General features: G+C 39.5%; 1 long non-coding RNA gene across 1 annotated transcript in view; it reads right to left on the reverse strand.

Moving 5' to 3' along the window:
• Positions 1-18,770, reverse strand: part of LOC117244969 — a 38,209-nt gene continuing 19,439 nt past the window's right edge. Inside the window, exons 3-4 of the long non-coding RNA XR_004499001.1 lie at positions 895-965; positions 1-323 (exon numbers count right to left, since the gene is read on the reverse strand). This is a non-coding gene — a long non-coding RNA (uncharacterized LOC117244969). The remainder of the gene's footprint in view (positions 324-894; positions 966-18,770) is intronic.

An 18,770-nucleotide genomic window follows, 5' to 3' on the forward strand; every position in this document is an offset into this window, starting at 1 on the left:
GAAAGTCTAGATGTATACACATCTAAGCCTGGTACCCTTTTTTGTCTTTACCTGCTCTGTTAAATTCAACAGTGTAGGGATAGAAGGTGGAAGAATCTGACTTAAAACCAAGCAAAAGCTCCTCCATAACATCACCAACCTCAGTGCTTGTCTCTCTCAGAATATAGATGTGTTCCCAGAACCACAAGACAAATCTCAGAACATTTACCTTAAATGCTGAAGAAAACAATCTGGTATTATAGACATCTGTGAAAAATAAATTTAAATGGAAAATAGAAAGTTTTACAGTCTTTTCCATCAGCTCCAATCCCAGATCTTGTTGCCTATTAGGACAAAAAAAGAAAAATACAAGGATTTTAATCAACAATTCAAATTAAGCCTAGTGCTGTTGAAGTCAATTAGTGTTCACACTTTGAACAACAGCTGTTTACTTTTAAATTTCACCTTGGTCTGGTCACTGCTGCAATTTTTAATTATAACTAGCCAGTCCTTACAAAGAAATATTTTGGAAAGCACATCTTGAGCAGAAAATAGGAATGAGAAAGAAGCATCTTACAAAATTATAAAGGATTAAAATACATTATTTCTATGCAAGTCAAAAGCTCAATGGGCATTAGCATTAGCATTCTGCAGTGAGCTACACACTACAGTATCAAAAAAAAGCTGTCATTTCATCCTGAATTGTGCGTGGCTTTTCACTGAGGTGGCGTGGGGCTTACTGTGGGTGTGATAATACCCTCTGTGCCCCAGGTGAGCACAGTCAGTGCTGGCAGTGAAATCGTACCAGCACTTACTCCTGTAGCTCAGGCACAGTGTGTGGAAACCAGTTGTTCAAAGTATAAAATGCATTTCCATACTCGCCCTCAGCAAGCACCGTGTTGCCTCGGTTCCTACCTTTGTTGCCCTGAGCAGCAGCTCAAGGTGTGGCCGGCATCATGCAGTAAATCTCTTGCTCTTGAGATCTGCTGTAGAGATGACACAGGCATTATGCACAGACATTGCACTGGGTGCCTATGCCCTGCCAGATTCTAAACAAATTGGCCAAACAAATTAATGCCACACACCCTAAATTGGCTGAACAAATTAATGCAACACGCCCTTTGCACAAGGGTGCCTTTGAAGGCCAAAGACTATGCGTGTTACCGCGAGATGCATTCTACTGAATAGGGTGTTTCAAACAAATCTGTTTTGAGAGAAGAGAATCAGTGTATTGTAGTTTCAAGTTGGAGCAGGGCTTTCACACAAGAGCTTTTCCGACACCAACACTCTGTGTTGACATTTAATTACTAAACTCTTAAAACAAATAATTTGTATGAGCAAATACTCCTCAATCATTTCATAATAATGCAACTAGTGTTTCTTGGCAGTTAGAACAAAACCAGAAGCATGTTGAAATCACACACACAATGCCTTGTTCTGACATGGGAAGAGGTGCCAGATAGAGCAGTGTGAACCCTCCAGGCTGTGGGAGCTGATGGGATTCAGGAACTGAGTGCTGCAGTTTTGTTCCCAGGGGCTGGCAGCAAATCAGTCCCAGCAGGTTCACTTGGAGGTTGGAGTTTACTGAATTTCATTCTCCAAACAACCCTCCCTCTTGCTGCTGAAGGTCCTTTCTTCCACCAAGCCCCAAACCTCCCAGCAGAGGATTAAGGGAGTGTGCATTCTTGAGGCTTGTTGGGCAAGAGAGGTTGCTGGAAAGGCAAGAGCCTGGCAGAGGAGCAGTAGATATGTGCTTTTTATTGCTCTCTGTGTGCCATGTACCCTAATCAATGGAACACTTCCTTCCACCTACCTTTCAGTGTGATCTATTGCAGCATTTACACATTTCTGCTACCAAGCAGCTAAGCTCAAAACCCATTCTAGCCAACATGTAAAACCCACACCTTCAGTTTCTCATCTCCTCTGTCAAAAGGTCTGACTCAGTACAGCAGAAAATACTGGAATGGTGCTGATCTTCTTTAAGTCCTTATTTTTCTCATGTTGCTCTCATTTTCCCATCAAGCTCTTAAGGGCAATGTCTAAGATTTGTCAAGAGATTTTTCATAAAGCAGCAACATTGCTCTCCTAACACATGGCTCCTCATTCAGGACTTGCTTACCTATGTAGTCCCCTCTGTATCTGGACTTTAATGAAGAGTGATGTTAAAAAGACATTAAAAGAAACAAATAACTTTCTGATGAGATTTAAAACATCTGCAATAAAACAGCTTTGCAAACAGGAATCACAGCTTTGGCTTGCTCTGTTTCTCCAGGTCCAAGCCTCATTAATATGTTACTATACAGAATCTGCTAGCTAAAAGATCTCTGTAACATAAGTGGTGTTGTTTGGTGTTTTGGGTTTGGTTTTTTGTGGGGTTTGTTTGTTTTTTGGGTTTTTTTAAGAGTCAGGAGTACCCACATTTAATGTGAAATAGCTTTTGGTTCCAGTTGTGACACTGAGATCAACAGGGCCCCTCCTTTCTCATTTTCCTTCCCTCTTTGCACTTCCACCTGCCTACTCCAAGTCTTCCCTTTACTCACTTCTATACTCTAATCTCCTTACAACTTTCTCTCCTTCACACAGTAATCCTGCCACTCCCCAGGCATCTTCTTTCATGTGCATATCCACTGACACATCCCCCCTCCATCATTGTAGTGTACCCCTCCCTCCTGTTTCTATGTATGTCCTGCTGCTCTTAAGTAAAATTAGTGAATTAGAGTGGAAACTCGAGAGACAACCCATTTATACAACCAGTTGAAGCAGCAGACTCTTTTCAGTGGCACAGGACCTGGTCTGATTTAATGTCCAGACTTTAGAAGGCTTCTTTGTGGACACTTAATGTCCACTGGAGAAGGCTTCTTTGTGGACACTTCACCTAAACTGCCTTCTTGGCCAATAATGCCTCAATAATATTCCAAGTTTGCTTTAGTGGTCTCGGGTTCACTGTGCCTTCAGTCAGTGGACCTCTTAAACACTAAGATTGTGCCAGCATCTTGCCCTCCTCTCTAATTAGGAGCCACCTATTGTGTTCCATTTTTCTCTCTGAAAATTGCCGCCGCAGCTTGCTATCAGCTCAGTATCATGCCATTAGTCAGAAGGGCAAATGTGTGGTGTCCTTGACATGTCAGCTAGAAATGTCTGGCCCCCTTTCTCTCTAGGGAGCCAGCCTATAAGCTCTGTAATGCATTTAACCTCTATCACCTCAGGGAGTAAGAGTCTCCACCAGCAGTTTGCTGCTGCCCCACCCCTAAGCTAACTCATTTACCTTTTTTTTCCTTACAGTGTTGAATAAATTACACTCCACCCTTTAAAAGTTATTATGGTTAGTATATGACTTGCTAAAGAGTTGTCTATAATTCCTGTAACTCTAAATTATAGCTTTAATCTCATAACACAGAACATTAATAAACATGGAAAGGCGCTTTGAATTAATAGCCTAACTTGTATTCACATATTTAGACACACTTGTATTTGTATACTTCTCTTAACATATTACAACATATAGGCCAGATTCTGATCTCCATGTCAAAGGAGAAGGAAAAAAATGAGAAAGATAAAAAACAAGACAGAGAATTAACATTGTAGGCCATCAAAAGAAGTATAATGCTTTGTTAAAATTACTAATTTCTATTGCAAAACACTGAACAGCTGGCTTTCACAATGCATCCACAAGCAAGAATTTGATCTGAGTTTCTGTTTAGTTTTCATTTGGACAGGCTGATCTTTAAAGACAAGTGTATTCTTTCTGCAGTCCTCAAAGGTTTATTAAATTTGATAAAGGCCATATCCCTTGGTTGATGATAGTTGGTTCAATAATGAATCCAGCTGCTTAAATGTGAATGTTTAAGGGAAGACCAATTCTTCAGGCAAAAGCAGAAGATGTGCAAGGGACAGTGCTTCACAAATACTTGGGAATCCCTTGTAAAATTCATTCCCATTTTTATACTTAGTAACTTTTCATGGATTTCTTGTGTATTTGTTTTACCAAATATTCAAAGTGCAAGAATGTTCACCCTAGCATGAAAAATTATGAGGACCCACGGAAAACACATTCCAAGATTGCAAACCCAAGAACTCACAACTAGAAAATGTTATTATTCTTGACAGGGAATTTCTCCATATAAACCAAAAAATATGAAGTGCCATGAGATTTTCCCTAATTGAGTTATGCCTGAGAGAAATGACAGTTGTAGCCATTTGGAAACCACAAGTTTGAAAACGAATGTGTTTAAAAGCAAAACAAAACACCAGATTAAAAAGGCAGGCCAATAATCTTGAAATTTTCTGAATTATTCACAGCATCAAATAATTTTCATAAATACAATAAGGAATGCAAAGGCCTGTGGTTCTGAACAATGGAAACCACAGTGCTGTCACAAGCCAGGCCACATCTCCTTTATTAAAGACAACCCTGGAGTCTCAGCTGTGTGTCCATGGTAGTGCCCATGTGCATGAACTCCTTTGCAGCACTAAACCCTCATTTCAAAGGTTTGGAGACAAGCAGGTCAACTTCTTACTGAGCAGCACTCCACACATTTCTCAAAGGCATCACCACCTGGGGAAATAACTTTATTTCTTATTATGACCAAAGAGAGAAATATTTCTGGATCCACCTATGCAAAGACCTGGAGTTTTTTTTTGGTTTTTTGTTTTGGTGTTTTTTGGTGGAGGGAGAAGTAATATTTCATTATTTTCACTGCATCATCTTGGATTTTGTTGGTTTAACTCTGTTAAAATGTTTCAAGCCCTGTAGCTAAGTGATCTTCAAATAAAGCATTTTAACAAAGGGAGTTTCTGTTAGACGTCACAGTAGTGGCAAAAAGCCTGAAACACTAAAGCTTCAGAGTCAGAAGACACACAGATAAGAGTTGCAGCTTTAATTTTGGGGAAGTTTGTAACTAAATTATTCATTTTAGTGTGTATGTATAGACAGGAGGGCTCATAGTTATGACTTTTTATGCTGTTACCGGCAACACTAATGTAAATTTTAAACTAAACATGGTACTATTTATTATTTAAATCAACTCCACCCAATTCACACAATAGCATATACTAACTGCTACCTGACTTGGAAAGATCAGTAAATTAATAAACTACATTTGAAAGGAAAAAGAGGTGACGTGCTCTGAAAACATTATTGACAGTCCTAGGATAAAGATCTGCATCAGATCTTACTTTAAAGCATTTGGCCTCAGGAGGGAGGGTTTAGTAGTTGAAACTCATCCTATTCCATCAGATAGATTAGTCTAGGGCACAGGAGTCTTTTACAGGCACTGTGAGATGATATTAGCTACAGCCTGCTCCTGGGAAATGGCCACAAGGAGCTGGGAGCACCTGTGTTCACACACATGGCCAGGTACAGAGATCTTGGAACATCCTGTGGCCACACATTTGCTGTCTCACTGCAGACCACGGTCACTGAGGTAATGAATCGATTCTTCCAAATGCAGACTACAAAGGTGAGAGTGGAAATCTGCTCCAGCCCAAGGGAGGCTTTATCAGCCCACAGGCAAGGCCAGACCACTTCCACAAGAATAAAGGGATGAACTAGAGATTTGGAAATAGTGGTAAAAAACTCATCAGCGTAAAAAGTGAATGCTTTCAGGGACAAATAACAATAATAACTTTGCAGGGAAGAGCGAACATCTCAGCTGACAGTGACCTGGGCATATTTATCATTCATAGGATGGCAATCAAGCTTGCTGATCTGGACATAAAAAGCAAACCAAAATCCTAGAATATGAGTCAAGGCACATCAGCCCTGAAAAAATGGGCCAAGTCTCTATACCCAATGGCCTAGGAGAACTGGGTATGGATCTCCCCACCTAGGGCATCAGAATTAAGGCAAATTCAAACTGAAACAGGAGTAGAAAAAAGGAAAGTAGGAAGTTCAGGTGCATGAAGAACATATTCTATGACAGGAGACTAAAAGCTCAGCTAGGAAAAGAAGGCTGCCAACTAATTGGTCAATATGTACTGAATGTTGTATGCAAACACAAATAGAGCATTTATAGACACATTATATATATATATATATATATGCACATTTATTGCACACATATAAAGCAATTATCCTTCCTGTCAAGGAAAAAGGGGGAATAAATGACCTGGGGTTGGGAAAGCTGAGAATGATCATTTCCCAGAACAGCCAAGAGGAAAGGCACAGGGCATATAATCACAGTATTTGGAAAAAGAATAGTGGATGTTCAAAGTTGGATGAAGCAAATTGTTACCAAATCTGTGCAGTCCACCAGGAACTACAAGAACTCTGTAACCAGTTGGGAAAATCTGGTGCACTAATGTAGAAGAAAATAGAGCTTGTAGGCCTGGCTTGGAAAGGGGCATCAGGGCAGGTAGGACAACTGGTGAATGAAAGATTTGTCCTTCTCCCAAGCTGGTCAGTTCAGTTTCATAACCCTCAAAACAACAGCACCAAGATGTTCTGCAATGATATCCTTTTAGGGTGCCAGAACTAAAGATATGATATATTCCAATTTTAATGTCCTTACTGAGGTAATATTCAGACAAATATTCTGATTTTTAGTTTTCATTTAAAAATAAAATAAAAGCAATGTCTCAAATACTGAAATGGCCAGTAAATGAAGCCTACTTCCCCAATTTTCTTTTTCTAACTGCTGTGAAGTGCTATTAAGTTGGTTGACAACACTGGGCAAAAGAGATTTTCTGCTTAATAAGGAAATACCTAATAATTGGTCATAAGGCAAATGACATTAACCAGTGGGCCATTTGGCTCTAAATGATCATAACCCAGAGGATTTTAACTGCATCAGCCTCTGCTCTTCAAGAGGTTTTCTTTTCAGGAGTGAATCAGTGCTAAAATATTACACTAAGGATAGAAGAACACATTGGGTGTAAATTGGAGGCCAGTCAACTACCAGAAAAACCTTTGTGAACACTATGCATCACTTTGGGAAGACTCAGGACATCCTGGTTCAATTTCCCTGCTATGCCCTGGAACATTCCTTGGACACTGTGGGCAAAGGAGAGCTGAAGCTCAGAAGATTAAATCCCTACAGCCACAACTGAGGGCAGAGAATGGCAACTGTGCAGACTGAAAGCAAGGCAGAAGATAATTGAGAAAACGAGAGGTCTGCATGTGGAATTATTTAGCTAGTAATGGCCAGAGTCCAGTGGAAATAAAGATCCAACAAAACTTTGTTTTGAAAACAAAATATATTTTTAAAAACCTACTAAAAATCAGTTATTTCAGTTTTGAGAAAAGATAATTTCAAACACTGAAAAATGTGCCTAGCACATCTATCAATGGAGTTTGCATTGGTAGAAGCCTGCTATTAACTGCCTCCAGAGGGTTTGAACAATTCACTATATTTAAACAAGATCTGGATACTTTAAAACATCTGTAGTTAAAGGAAATATTTCTCTGGAAGTGGCTCTGATTCAGATCTCAGCTCCTTCAAAACCCTGTTCTCAATCTATCTTGACTTATTTCTCTACCAGCTGCACAGATAATTTAGGCTTAAATAACAGTATATTAAGGAAATAATAAGAAAGAAAAGCAAACTAGGACTATTTTAAGCTCACGTATCTCTTAGAGAGTTTCAGCTTTGTTAGAAAATGCCACTGAAAAGCAGAGGGAAACAGTATTTCTGTGTTGTATGACAGTCATCTAAATTCTTCCCTGCCAGCTCTGTTCAGCTTGTACAGTATAAGCCACAACTGTTTAATTATCATGTGTTCTGCCAAAGGTGCAGCCAAGGCTGTTTATAAGGAAACTGAGACAGTAAGCCAAATTTCATTTGCAGATCAGACACGCCTGCTAACAAGCAAAGCCAAGTTTTAGGTACAGATGAGATCAGTAGTTCTGTCCTCCAGGGAGGGCGGCTGCACCTCAAAAATTAATGAGTAATTTTTCAAATTGATGTGAGGTAAACTAGTTATTTTCACAATTAAGTGCTTTACCAAGCATTTAGGGAATGGTAGTTTCTCATTGGACAACCATTTCTGAGGTCCAACTGGAGAAGATACAATGCAAACCCAAGGTTATATCAAATCTGTGTAACCACTGTATGAATACCACTGGGACAACATCTCTTTGCAGGGCAGGGAGAGGACATTCCATATTATAAAGGCACTGGAATCAAAGCTGAGTAGTTTTCCTGACCATAGTAAATTATTTTGCTTGCTTGCTATAAAGCTGACCTTTAAATTACAAATTGTCCTAATAATTATTAGTTATTTTCCTTCTGAGTCCTGCACTGGTTTATAATAATAATCAATACTTCCCTGTTCCACTGATGAGGAAATGATGAGTCAACACATGAGACTGGCCTTGCTATTAACCACAGAGTCAGCAACTATGTTCTAGTCCACTTCTCCTAGCCCACCTCCAAGACAGCTTCTTCTTTCCCTTCCCTCTCTGATGGGGCCATCCTGCCAAACTTCCCTAAACTTTCCTGAAAAGGCTTCCAGGGGTTCCCTTCTCAGGATGACTGCGGCTTTTCTTGTGATAATAAGATATGGAATAATACACAGACTTGACAAACTGAACTCACAGCATTCTATTTGGGTTTAGGTAAGGTTTTATTCCTCAGCCAGCCTTATTGTGTTCTACCAGATAATCAGTGCTTAAATACTGGCTGATCCTGTAATCCTAATGTAAAGTTCCCTTTAAGGCCAGAGGTAACTTTGCCTGCAAAAGAACTGCACTTTTGCTCACAGATAGACATTTTTAATAGATTCCTATCAGTTCTCACAAACTTCATCACAAAGCAGCCTCTTAAAGCATTAACTTCTTACAGCTACTGGTGAGCAGCTCCGTACATGGTGACCCACAGCATGCCTCTTACTCATATCCAAGACAGATATACAGAGTGTCCTGCTGCATTTCCTGCAGTCACAGGTGGAACAGGGTGTCCATACTGGAAACCTGTGGAAGCAAATCTACTCCTGCAACAGTGTAAATACCAGCTCTGTTTGTGCTTTCTGTGCTGTTTATAAAAGGAAAATTGTTGTTGTGTTTTGTTTGGATTTTATTTTGGGGGTTCTGTTCATCCATATAGCAAAGAAAACACAAAGTTTAAACTGACCTGGTTTGGAGTAGACTCAAAGTTTCAAGTTAAAAAAAACCAAACCAACAGACAGAAAACAAATACATCCCTGGCAACAGAAATGAAAGCCCAGCTATCCCTGTTACGCTGAAGACATCCACTTTTATTACATTACATATGATACAAGTCCTAGCTGTCAAAATCCTCAGGAGCACCTAAACAGATAATAAACAATCAGTAAAAGACTTATGGCTACATGTTTTTCATAGTATTGAAAATCACCTGGGAACCATATTTTAATGGAAAATACAGCTTGATGGAGACAAGTTTCATAGATTTATGAAGAAGGTACAGCACAAATCAAGTGGAGGGTTTAACTTTCCAAAATGATATGGAAGTGCTAGAGAATAGCACCAAAAAAAAAAAAAAAAGGAAAGAAGGAAGAAAGGACGAAGAAGGGCAAGCAAAGGGGAAGGAAAGAAGTGCCCCTCTAATGATTTATGCTGTAGAGAAGGAATATGCCTACTAGTGATCCTGTTACCTTTACTGCTCTTTGTGATTGTTATTCTTCCCCTAAGAGAGCCGGTCATGTTACACACTGACAGAAAGTTACACCTCTTCAATGTGATTTGTCCACTTAAAACAACATTTATCATGTTGCCAGTTTATAAATCATTTAGGCCAACTAGATTAAGGCTATAGGAAGCCAGCACCCCTAACTGATCCTCATGCCAGATAATTCAGAGACCTGCATTTGTTTACGCTGAACCTTATCAGCCAAAATAGTAGAGTCCAGTGCCAGCTGAACTCTGGTTCCTTCATCTGAGTGAGAACACGGGGTGAGGTGCAGTTTTAACACATGGAGAGATAGGCTCCTGCTTTGAATGAAAATGTACCTACATCAGCCCACACCATGCCACTGTCCTGGAAGGCTTCATTAGCATGGACAGCTCTTCCTCTACGCTTCGGAGGAGCAGAGTCTCTCCACAGAAACAGGAGACAAGCTGAAGAGGTTGAAGGTTAGCTCACATATTTTATCTATTTTGTACACGAGCATGTGGAAAATGACCATTTTTAACCTATGAAAATATGTTGTCCCTTTGTTGAATAAAAGACACAACCCCCACTGTGTTTTTTGTTTTGTGTTGAGCATCGATTCCAGCAAACTGAAATAGCCAAACTTGAAATTGGCCTTTTGTCCTGTTAAAACTCTTTGGACACTGAAGAGGCTGAAATACCAGCCTGGACATACGATCCAGCCTGCAGCACTGGCTACAGTTACCAGCTCACAGACACCTTCTCAGACCTGCATGCAACACAACAGCTCCTACTAAAAGTGGGATTTTAATTTCTCTTTGAATAAAGTCTCCAAGTCCACACTTCTTATGGCTCTAGGAGAAAAAGAAAAAAATAAAAAAAAATTTAAAAGCTAAACATTAAAAAAGGATGAGCTTTGGATCCAGAGGATTTCAAACTAATTGAAAAGGAATTAATAACTTAAGTTTGATGATATTTACGTATGAGATGTAAATATGTCTGGTGCAAGGAAAGAGGAACTACAGGGAAAAATCTTTGTCCTTGAGGTGGTTTTTTTTAAATCCACGAGGAAATCTAGTCTGCATTAAATAACAGCCAGCCAAAATTCTTCTGTGGGATCTGGAGGGATGAAGCTCTTCAGTGTTTTGTGATTGTTGTGTATAAAACAGCAAACCATTAGGCAAGCAAATTATTTTTAATCCAAAGTACAGGAACACTATCACCCTATTCACTTGAGATGATCCAGGATGCAGACTTAGCATACCATACTCTTCTCCACCCAGCATAACAGGCCTCACTTCTGCTTTTAATGAGAGGCACATGGACTAAGGGATCAAATTAAGACATAAAATAGGTCTTTTCATGAAGCTGATGCATAGCTGCCTTTGACACATTGTTCTGAAATAAAAAGTAAGCTATGCCTTGCCACAATTACCTTCACAACTAGGGACTGCTATTTTCAATCATCGTGACTGCTCTTCTTTCTGTACCTAATTGATTTGCACCCCTCCACTGGTTTGTTCTCTTTTCTCCCTTTGGCATCTTCCAAATTCCAGGTGTGGGATTCAATCCTATGCTCTTCTTGACAACACCTAAAATTCCCAGCACTTACTGTTAACATGCACTTTGCCAAGGAGTTTTTCAAAGATATGGTGATTGTTTCCCGAGGAAATGGCTATACAAAGATACTTGTCTGCCTCTGACAGCTTGTCCTGGAGAGGGACTAATATCATAACACCAGGAAAGGTTAAAAAGAACCTGGAAATACACAGCTGATTTTTCCAAACCAGTTACTGATTTAGGAGCGAACAGCTCATGATACCCTGAGTCTGTTTTTCAGAAGTATTCAGTATAATGCCTTTATGTATCTTAAAGAATATTGGCTATGGACATGGGGATTTGGATATTTTTTCTTAAGCTGAAATAAGAGCAATCCTTAAAAATGTAATGTATATGTAATGTAATGAGTAGTAATGAATGAAGAAAGACAACTCACTTCTCTGAAGAGTGAATGAAACCCAGACAGCTTCATAAGAAAAGTTCTCTCGGTGAGAATGACATTGAAGAGTGGTGGTCTGAGACCTCTAACACCCTAAAAGCTCAGCAAAGGTCTGTCTGCATCACCACAGAGAGAGAAGTGATCAGTCATCAAAAGACACCTGCATAAAGTGTTTGATGTTTTAACATTTTCCATAGATCCTGTTAAAGGCAAACTGGATTTTTAGGACAGATGGATGCCTGGTCACTGTATATTTCTGGCGATGGACTGTTCAGAAAGCTTCTGGCAGAATGAATTCAAGCAGACAGGCGAGGACCTGATCTGACATGAATGGAAACCCATTCATGGGTTCTAGGGGTGAATGTACATCTGATACAGGAAAGGAGATACTGAGACGAGGGTAGGGACTCAAGTGCAGTTCCTTTCCAATAATGACCCCAAGCACTCACATGCCAGACAACAACAGGAGCCACTAAACACCAATTCCTCCAAAATCCAGTCTGGAAACATGAAATATACAGGTTTCCAGATTCAGGACCTTTGTCTTCAATTATTATTTGATTTTTCAGGCTATGATCCACTATATTTGTACAGGCCATACAAATACCAGAAGACAAGAACAAGGCCGTACTCAGTATTTGATAAAATTGCCTCAGACAGTGGGAGAGGCCATGTCTAGGAAGACTTTCCAGTTATAAGTAACAAAAAACACAAACAAGCAACCAAAATCCTGCTAAACAAGGTTGTGGTGTTTAAGCAACTAATTAAGGGATGCACTGCTTCTATTTAATACTGTAGAAAACAGCTTGTAGGATTTTTACAATGTAGGAAAAAAACCCTGAAGTTCTAATAAATTTTACATCAAATGCACAACTTCTAAATTTAGAAGTATCTGAATTTAACCTTTAATTTCAACCTGAATTGAAAAACCTCTTGAGTACTGAAGATTTAATGGCACTTTTGACCAGAGCTAGAGCACACAGTAGTTTCCACAATGGGAACTTCATTCTCCCTACTGAACTGCCTCATTGCTCTGCCACAGCACATTTCCTCTCTTTCCATACCCAGAACATTGCACAGAGCCAGTGTCTCTGACCCAGAGTACCACAGCCCAGCCCAGAGGGGCTGCCCTTCACCTGAACACACCTGGAGCTCTGGCTACACCTTTGAAGCACACAATAGGGGTTACAGAAGTTTTTAAAGTATAAATGAGGGAGAGAAAGGAGAGAGGGCTAAAATTATCAGTACAAGAGAATAATGGAATAACTTTTTTTTTTTTTCAGGAGAAATCACTGAATTTCTTTTCTCAAAGGACTCATGTAATAAGTTAATTAAATAGATGCACTACCTAAGATGTTTAACATTAATTTAAATTAATCATAACTCCACTGATTTCATTTATGCTTCTCTGTACTTACACCAACTATAGAAAGAATTTAACACAGGAGTTTAATAGCTCAAATTCATTTCAAAGAAATGCCAGTATAAACCACCTGCTAAATGCTTAGTCTGCAGGTCTGTTTCTGAGTTTCTCTAGCCTCTTGCCTCTCTTCATGATACTCCTACTGAGCTTTTTTTTTCATAGGGGAGACATTCCTGAACACTGAATCACAATGAATTACAAAACCTCCATCCTCTTATGCTCAGTCCAGGACTTGACTCTGGATTGAGGGAAAGTCCCTCATTAGGGCAACAGTTGTTAGAGCAAAAATAAATGACCAAGGGCAAATACAATTGCAAGTGAAAGGGGAAGGCACCATTCTCCTGCCATGACTGTTTGTGGTCTGACACTGCTCCCCTGAACCCAAGTGTGTGTCTGTCCCTCCTGCAGCTGTGCCTGCAGACAGCCTGGGCCCTTGGTGTGTGGCTGGAAGAAAATAGAAGTCACTCATTGCAGCAAATCCCAAAAAGGAGGGTTTGTTCTCATCTACTCCACACAGCACAATGACCCAGAGAAAGGGATGCTAAAAGAAAATAATTTCTGGTCAGACCCACTTAGAAAAGACATGGTGCATCAGACATACCAACAGCAGTGACAGTGCTCAGAGATGGAATGTGACCAGCAGCACACCAGAACTCGTGTACAAGAGCACAACTCTCCAAATTTTGATTTATCATTTAAGAGGAAAGATTTCTTGTGAAACCTTTTCCATGTTCAATAATTTCCCAAGAGAAATTCTATTAATGGAGACTTTTAAAAACAAGACTTGGAAAAGCTCTAGGGAATATATATACACTATAGGTAAAATTCCTGCTTGGAATAGCCATTATTCAGTGACCTCTCAGGTCCTTACCAGTTCCAATTGCATTACTTTTAAGAGCTTGGTACTGAAATGCTGTACAAAGTGACATGAGTTTTTCTACTCATAACTAAGGTAGAAAAAGTATTTTGCAACAGAGTTAAACAGACTTCACAGAACAAGAAAAAGGGTTTGCTTTGTTTCATCTTATTTTACTGGGAAGTCACTGCTGCTTGGTTTAACAATAGACAAGCCTTCTCAGGTGATGGGAGGAATGAAAAATGTGAGCAGTTAAGAACCCCTGATCACTGAGAAGATATTTGAGACAGAGAGCTCGATTAACTGCTAGCTAAGAGGCAGAGGAGAATATCGTTGCTTTTTGCCACTGTGTTCCAGCATAGCAAAGATACACACCAGATCCAATCTTGCATCTGGATCTGAATTTCAGCAGCCACAGCTGGGTAGCTGACATTTAATTTGTCAAGGATTTTTTTGCAATTGGTTAATACTAATACGCCCCGTAATCCTCAGCCTGCCTTAACTGAGCTTACAAGAATGTCACACACTTTAAAACTACTGCAACTAATGTTTCTCTGCTGAAAGAAATGCACACCAAAAATATCAGTGTAAAATACTGATTCTTAACTACATCCTACCTATTCACATCCCCAGCAAACACATGTATTTTGTCTTAGCCCTTTCTGCATCAAAGCACACCAGAGCAGATTGTATCTGCTATGGCAAAATGACATGGAAGAAAAACCTGACCTTACTCTCTTGTGAATGGAGGAGCCCACTCATGTCCACAACACCAGCAGGCATGGAAGAGAGTGAATCCCTTTGATTACTCAGACAAAAATTCACTTGGGTCTTTAATTCTGTGCCTGCACCCAGCATCTGTGCCTGAAAATTTGCTAGACTGGGAACACTGGTTGTAGATTCTATTGCAATCAAACCAGAAAGACTCTGCAAAATTCAGATAAGAGTCTGAACCTTTCCCTCAAACCCTGAATTCTAGCTCTGAATATCTGGGTTGGGTGCTTATCCTTTCCAAAAGTATCAGCATGGGTGAGATGAAAACTAGTGTTTATCCCTCTTTAATAACAATTGTTTGAACAACCTGAATGTAAATGGACATTAAATGCTTTCCTGCAAGTTAAAACACTCTTCCAACCTCTTCAGTTTGACCTCCCTAAATGTCAAAGCCTTCCACCTATTTTAGGCCTCTTGGAGATGTGAGTGCTGATCATGAACAGATCACCCAGAGGGAGAAATAAGTTGTGGAGAAGAGCAAAAATTCTTTCAATAATTAATTTGAATACAGCCTAAATGTAAACTGTAGTAAAGATTTCTACTATGGAAAAAAGCACCCAAAGAACTGAAGAATCACAAAAAATTTTAATAAATTAGCTCTGCACAATTTCACTTGTGCACACAAAATCAGAAAAGTATATACTTTTTGATCACTCCAAAGTGTCACTGTTCATTTCAAAGGAAATGGTGTTGGTTGATTATTAAGACTAATGATTACCAAAATTTGAAAATATCTGAAAACTATATTTCTAGATGAAAGTCAACTTTTGCCTTAACTCAGCACACCAAATAACACATTTAAATGTTTTATTGAAAAGTAAAACCTGAAAAGTAAATTTTATATCTGTGATAAGTTTTTGGAAAAAAGAATCATAAATTTACCTCAGAACACAAACAACATTTTCTGAACTGGATACCTCTTTACCTCCTGCCCCAGCAGAACCAACTCTCTAGCAGAGGGAGTCTGCTATGGGAGACTTTAGAATGACACTGTGTCAGTAAAACAGTCCCTTCTCAGTTTTAATCTCATCCCCACAAAGTCTTTTAAGATAAAAAGCAGTTAAAATGTGCAATAAGTATTTAAATGAATTTAAATAGTCTTATCATTTTCTGTTCTTACTAAGAATTCAGTTAGTATCAATCTACCCAAGTTCACTGTTTTTTGTTCATCAAGCCCAAATTACATGATTCGAGCCAACTAGGAATCAATGTACATGTTTGTTTTCCCTCAGGATTTACATCCACTCTGTGATGATGAAGGAACACCAAGATCATTAGAAGGGCTAAAATGAGGGTACTCCAAGAGAACAGGAACAGCCCTCTACTACCAGTTTTACTCATAGTCTCTTGGCACAGCCACATCCTTTGAAGTTAGAGGCACACGTATATAGTCTGGGAAATCTTCCAGATTGCTTTTTAAGGAAATGAAGTTCTCAACACTGGCTGCATTAAGAAGGGCATTTTTGGTTTTCCACCACACCAGCAGCTGCTGAGTAGGGCTCTGAACACACACTTGGAGGTGGTGCAGCGAGCAGCCCTGTCCTGGTGGAGCTACAAAAGCTGTCATCACCATCCTGAGTGTGCTGAGCATCCAGCTTTCCCAGCCCTGACACATCACATGTTTGTGCACTGCTCTCCAACAAAACCCATCACAGAGCTGGCTACGTGCAGCACAGCTCTGATCCAGGATGTCAGCTTTCAATTTCACTTTTTTAGAGAAAGCAGAACTCCTTTTGATAGCTATTTCAGCTATTTTGACTGCGAAAATCTTCTTCAAAATAAGTATTACATGAAGACATGCTTGTTGTTAAAGACAAAATCTAACAAAAATACAATATTTCCCAATACCTAATTATCCATGGAGCAGAAGTATTTAGACAATGTGCTAATGCCACAGTCTGAAATTGTTTTCCTCCCTCAATTTTTAAAGTTCTCATTAGTTCTTCTTCTGAGTGTCCAATTCTTCAGCTTTCCCTACCACAAACATTATGAGATATTTCTACAAACTGGGAATATATGAAGTAAATAAATAATAATTTCAAAAATCTATGGGATCATATCAAACAAATTAGGGTAACTAGAAATCTCTGTACCTCAGGATTGTACCCTTGCTAACTGATGATGGAGACAGAAAGAATACAGATCAATATCAGGGCTTAACTAAGAATATAACAAGAGAACAGGAAAACCTCACCTGCTGAATTATTTAATTGATTTATATGAAGTTACATTTGCACAGGCAAAGACTGCTTCCCTCAGCTGAACTAGCAAAGACCCTCACACCAAATGCAATGTCAAAATACAATATTCCGTGCATACTACATTTGCTAATGTCAAATTTGAGAATGTCTCCATTTCAAAATGTGAAGAAGATATCACTGAATTGTCAGGGTGTTGCAGAACTCTTGCCACTTGTTCACAGTGGAGTGTTTGGGATTAAAACATTCCTTGTGAATAAATTAATGAAGTAATATAAAAATTGACAGCTCAGCTATAACATCTGCTCATCCATAAAAAAGTCACTCCACCCAGCTGAGTGGGTGAAGTAAATATTACAAGGTTGAATTAATGTAGGTACTGATGGAAATATGACCTTTTTAATCAGCATAATTTCAAAATAAATTCCTAAGTAATAAAAAATTAAAACACATACGCTATAACGAGTGGAGTGAGATGATCTGGATTAATCAGCCATGGTTGTACCCTTAAGTGGGCCTGCCCCATTAGTGCCTAATGTTCTTCCCTCCCACCTGCAAAGAAACCCACAGCAACTCAGGCAGAAATCTTGCTTATGCAACAGCTTTTTGTGCCAGTATCCAAGTGTATTAGAAATTATCCGAAAAAGTTCAGTCTATATCAAGCCATTTTACTTTTTGACAAAGCTCTCACAAATGACACAACACTGACTGGCAGGGGAGCACCAAACATCTGAAAAATTATCTGAAAATAATCTGAAATTAAAAAGATCTCACCAAGAAAGCTCAGCTTGCTACGAACTCAGGACATAAATGCCAACTCAACAAAAAGAAGCACCAGCTGAACTTTAAGCAGAGATTTCAAGACATCAGGTGTCCAAAAGCAAAATAGCCCATCTTTACTGACATATAAAGGCAGGGGGAAACTGGTAAGAACTCAGAATTTGAAATGTACAGGTGCCATGGGAAAACATAAGTGCTGTGCAACTGCAAGGCCTAGTTTAAGAGTAAGTCCAATTTAAATAAGAAAAACACAAAAAGACAGAAACATGGTGGTTTGTTGTGCATCCTCCTCCTTCAAAGGAGTGTCTTGTGAATCCCTCTGTTCACCTAATGGTTACAGGTGTGAGATGCAAATGCTTCTGACCCCAGTGCACATAAACACCTTAATAATAGCATTTCTCTGTCATAACCACATCAGAGCTGCAAAGGTCTGTGCATGCACATCTTACACCAGGGCTATTCACCTGCAGCAGCATTACAGCACAAATTGGTTGACCCATGTAGGTAATTTTACTATCTTCACAGAGTGTATTCTCTTCTCACTGATATACTCAGTGATTATTTCTTGTCTTTATCTTTGTGCTTGTTTGTTTATTTGAGTGGTAGCAGTGTAGTGACCATGACAAATAGCTTGGAGGATTCCAAACAGTTGTGTTTCTTCCCCTTTAGCAGCTTTATAGCAACTCTTTATCAGCAGCTTCTTCATTCCTGCGCCTTGAGAACACTCCCGTTGCTTTGGGGTTTTTTCTTCCACTGGCACACGTGTATCACTCACCCCAACACTCCTCCAATCCCTTGATGGATCTGCTCAGGGACTGTCTGAGAGCACATCTGCCAACGGGACCGGCTGCAGTGGCCTCTCAAGGGCCACTCTCCTTTTCATTCATTTACAATTAACTCCTGGTGATGTGTTCTAAGAATGAAGCTCTGAGAAGAGTACTCAAAGGAATTCAGACAGGAAAACACCCTCTGCAAAGATGGTCCAGATGTCCTTAGAGACTGCTAACATAAATCTACACGCTGCTGTCAGGGAACTCCTGCATTTTGGCTCTCCTAAGCATAAGTTTTTCCATGAGGGAAGTCCCTTGCCTCTCTAACTGACAGGAGGAGAAAACAAAGACAACCAAACAACAATAACAAAACTTGTTCACAGGGCTGCTGTATTCAGAGAATGAGTGGGGGTGTGGGCTAAGCA

The sequence above is a fragment of the Parus major genome, chromosome 11 (assembly GCF_001522545.3).
Source record: "Parus major isolate Abel chromosome 11, Parus_major1.1, whole genome shotgun sequence".
Classification (NCBI taxonomy): Eukaryota; Metazoa; Chordata; class Aves; order Passeriformes; family Paridae; genus Parus; species Parus major.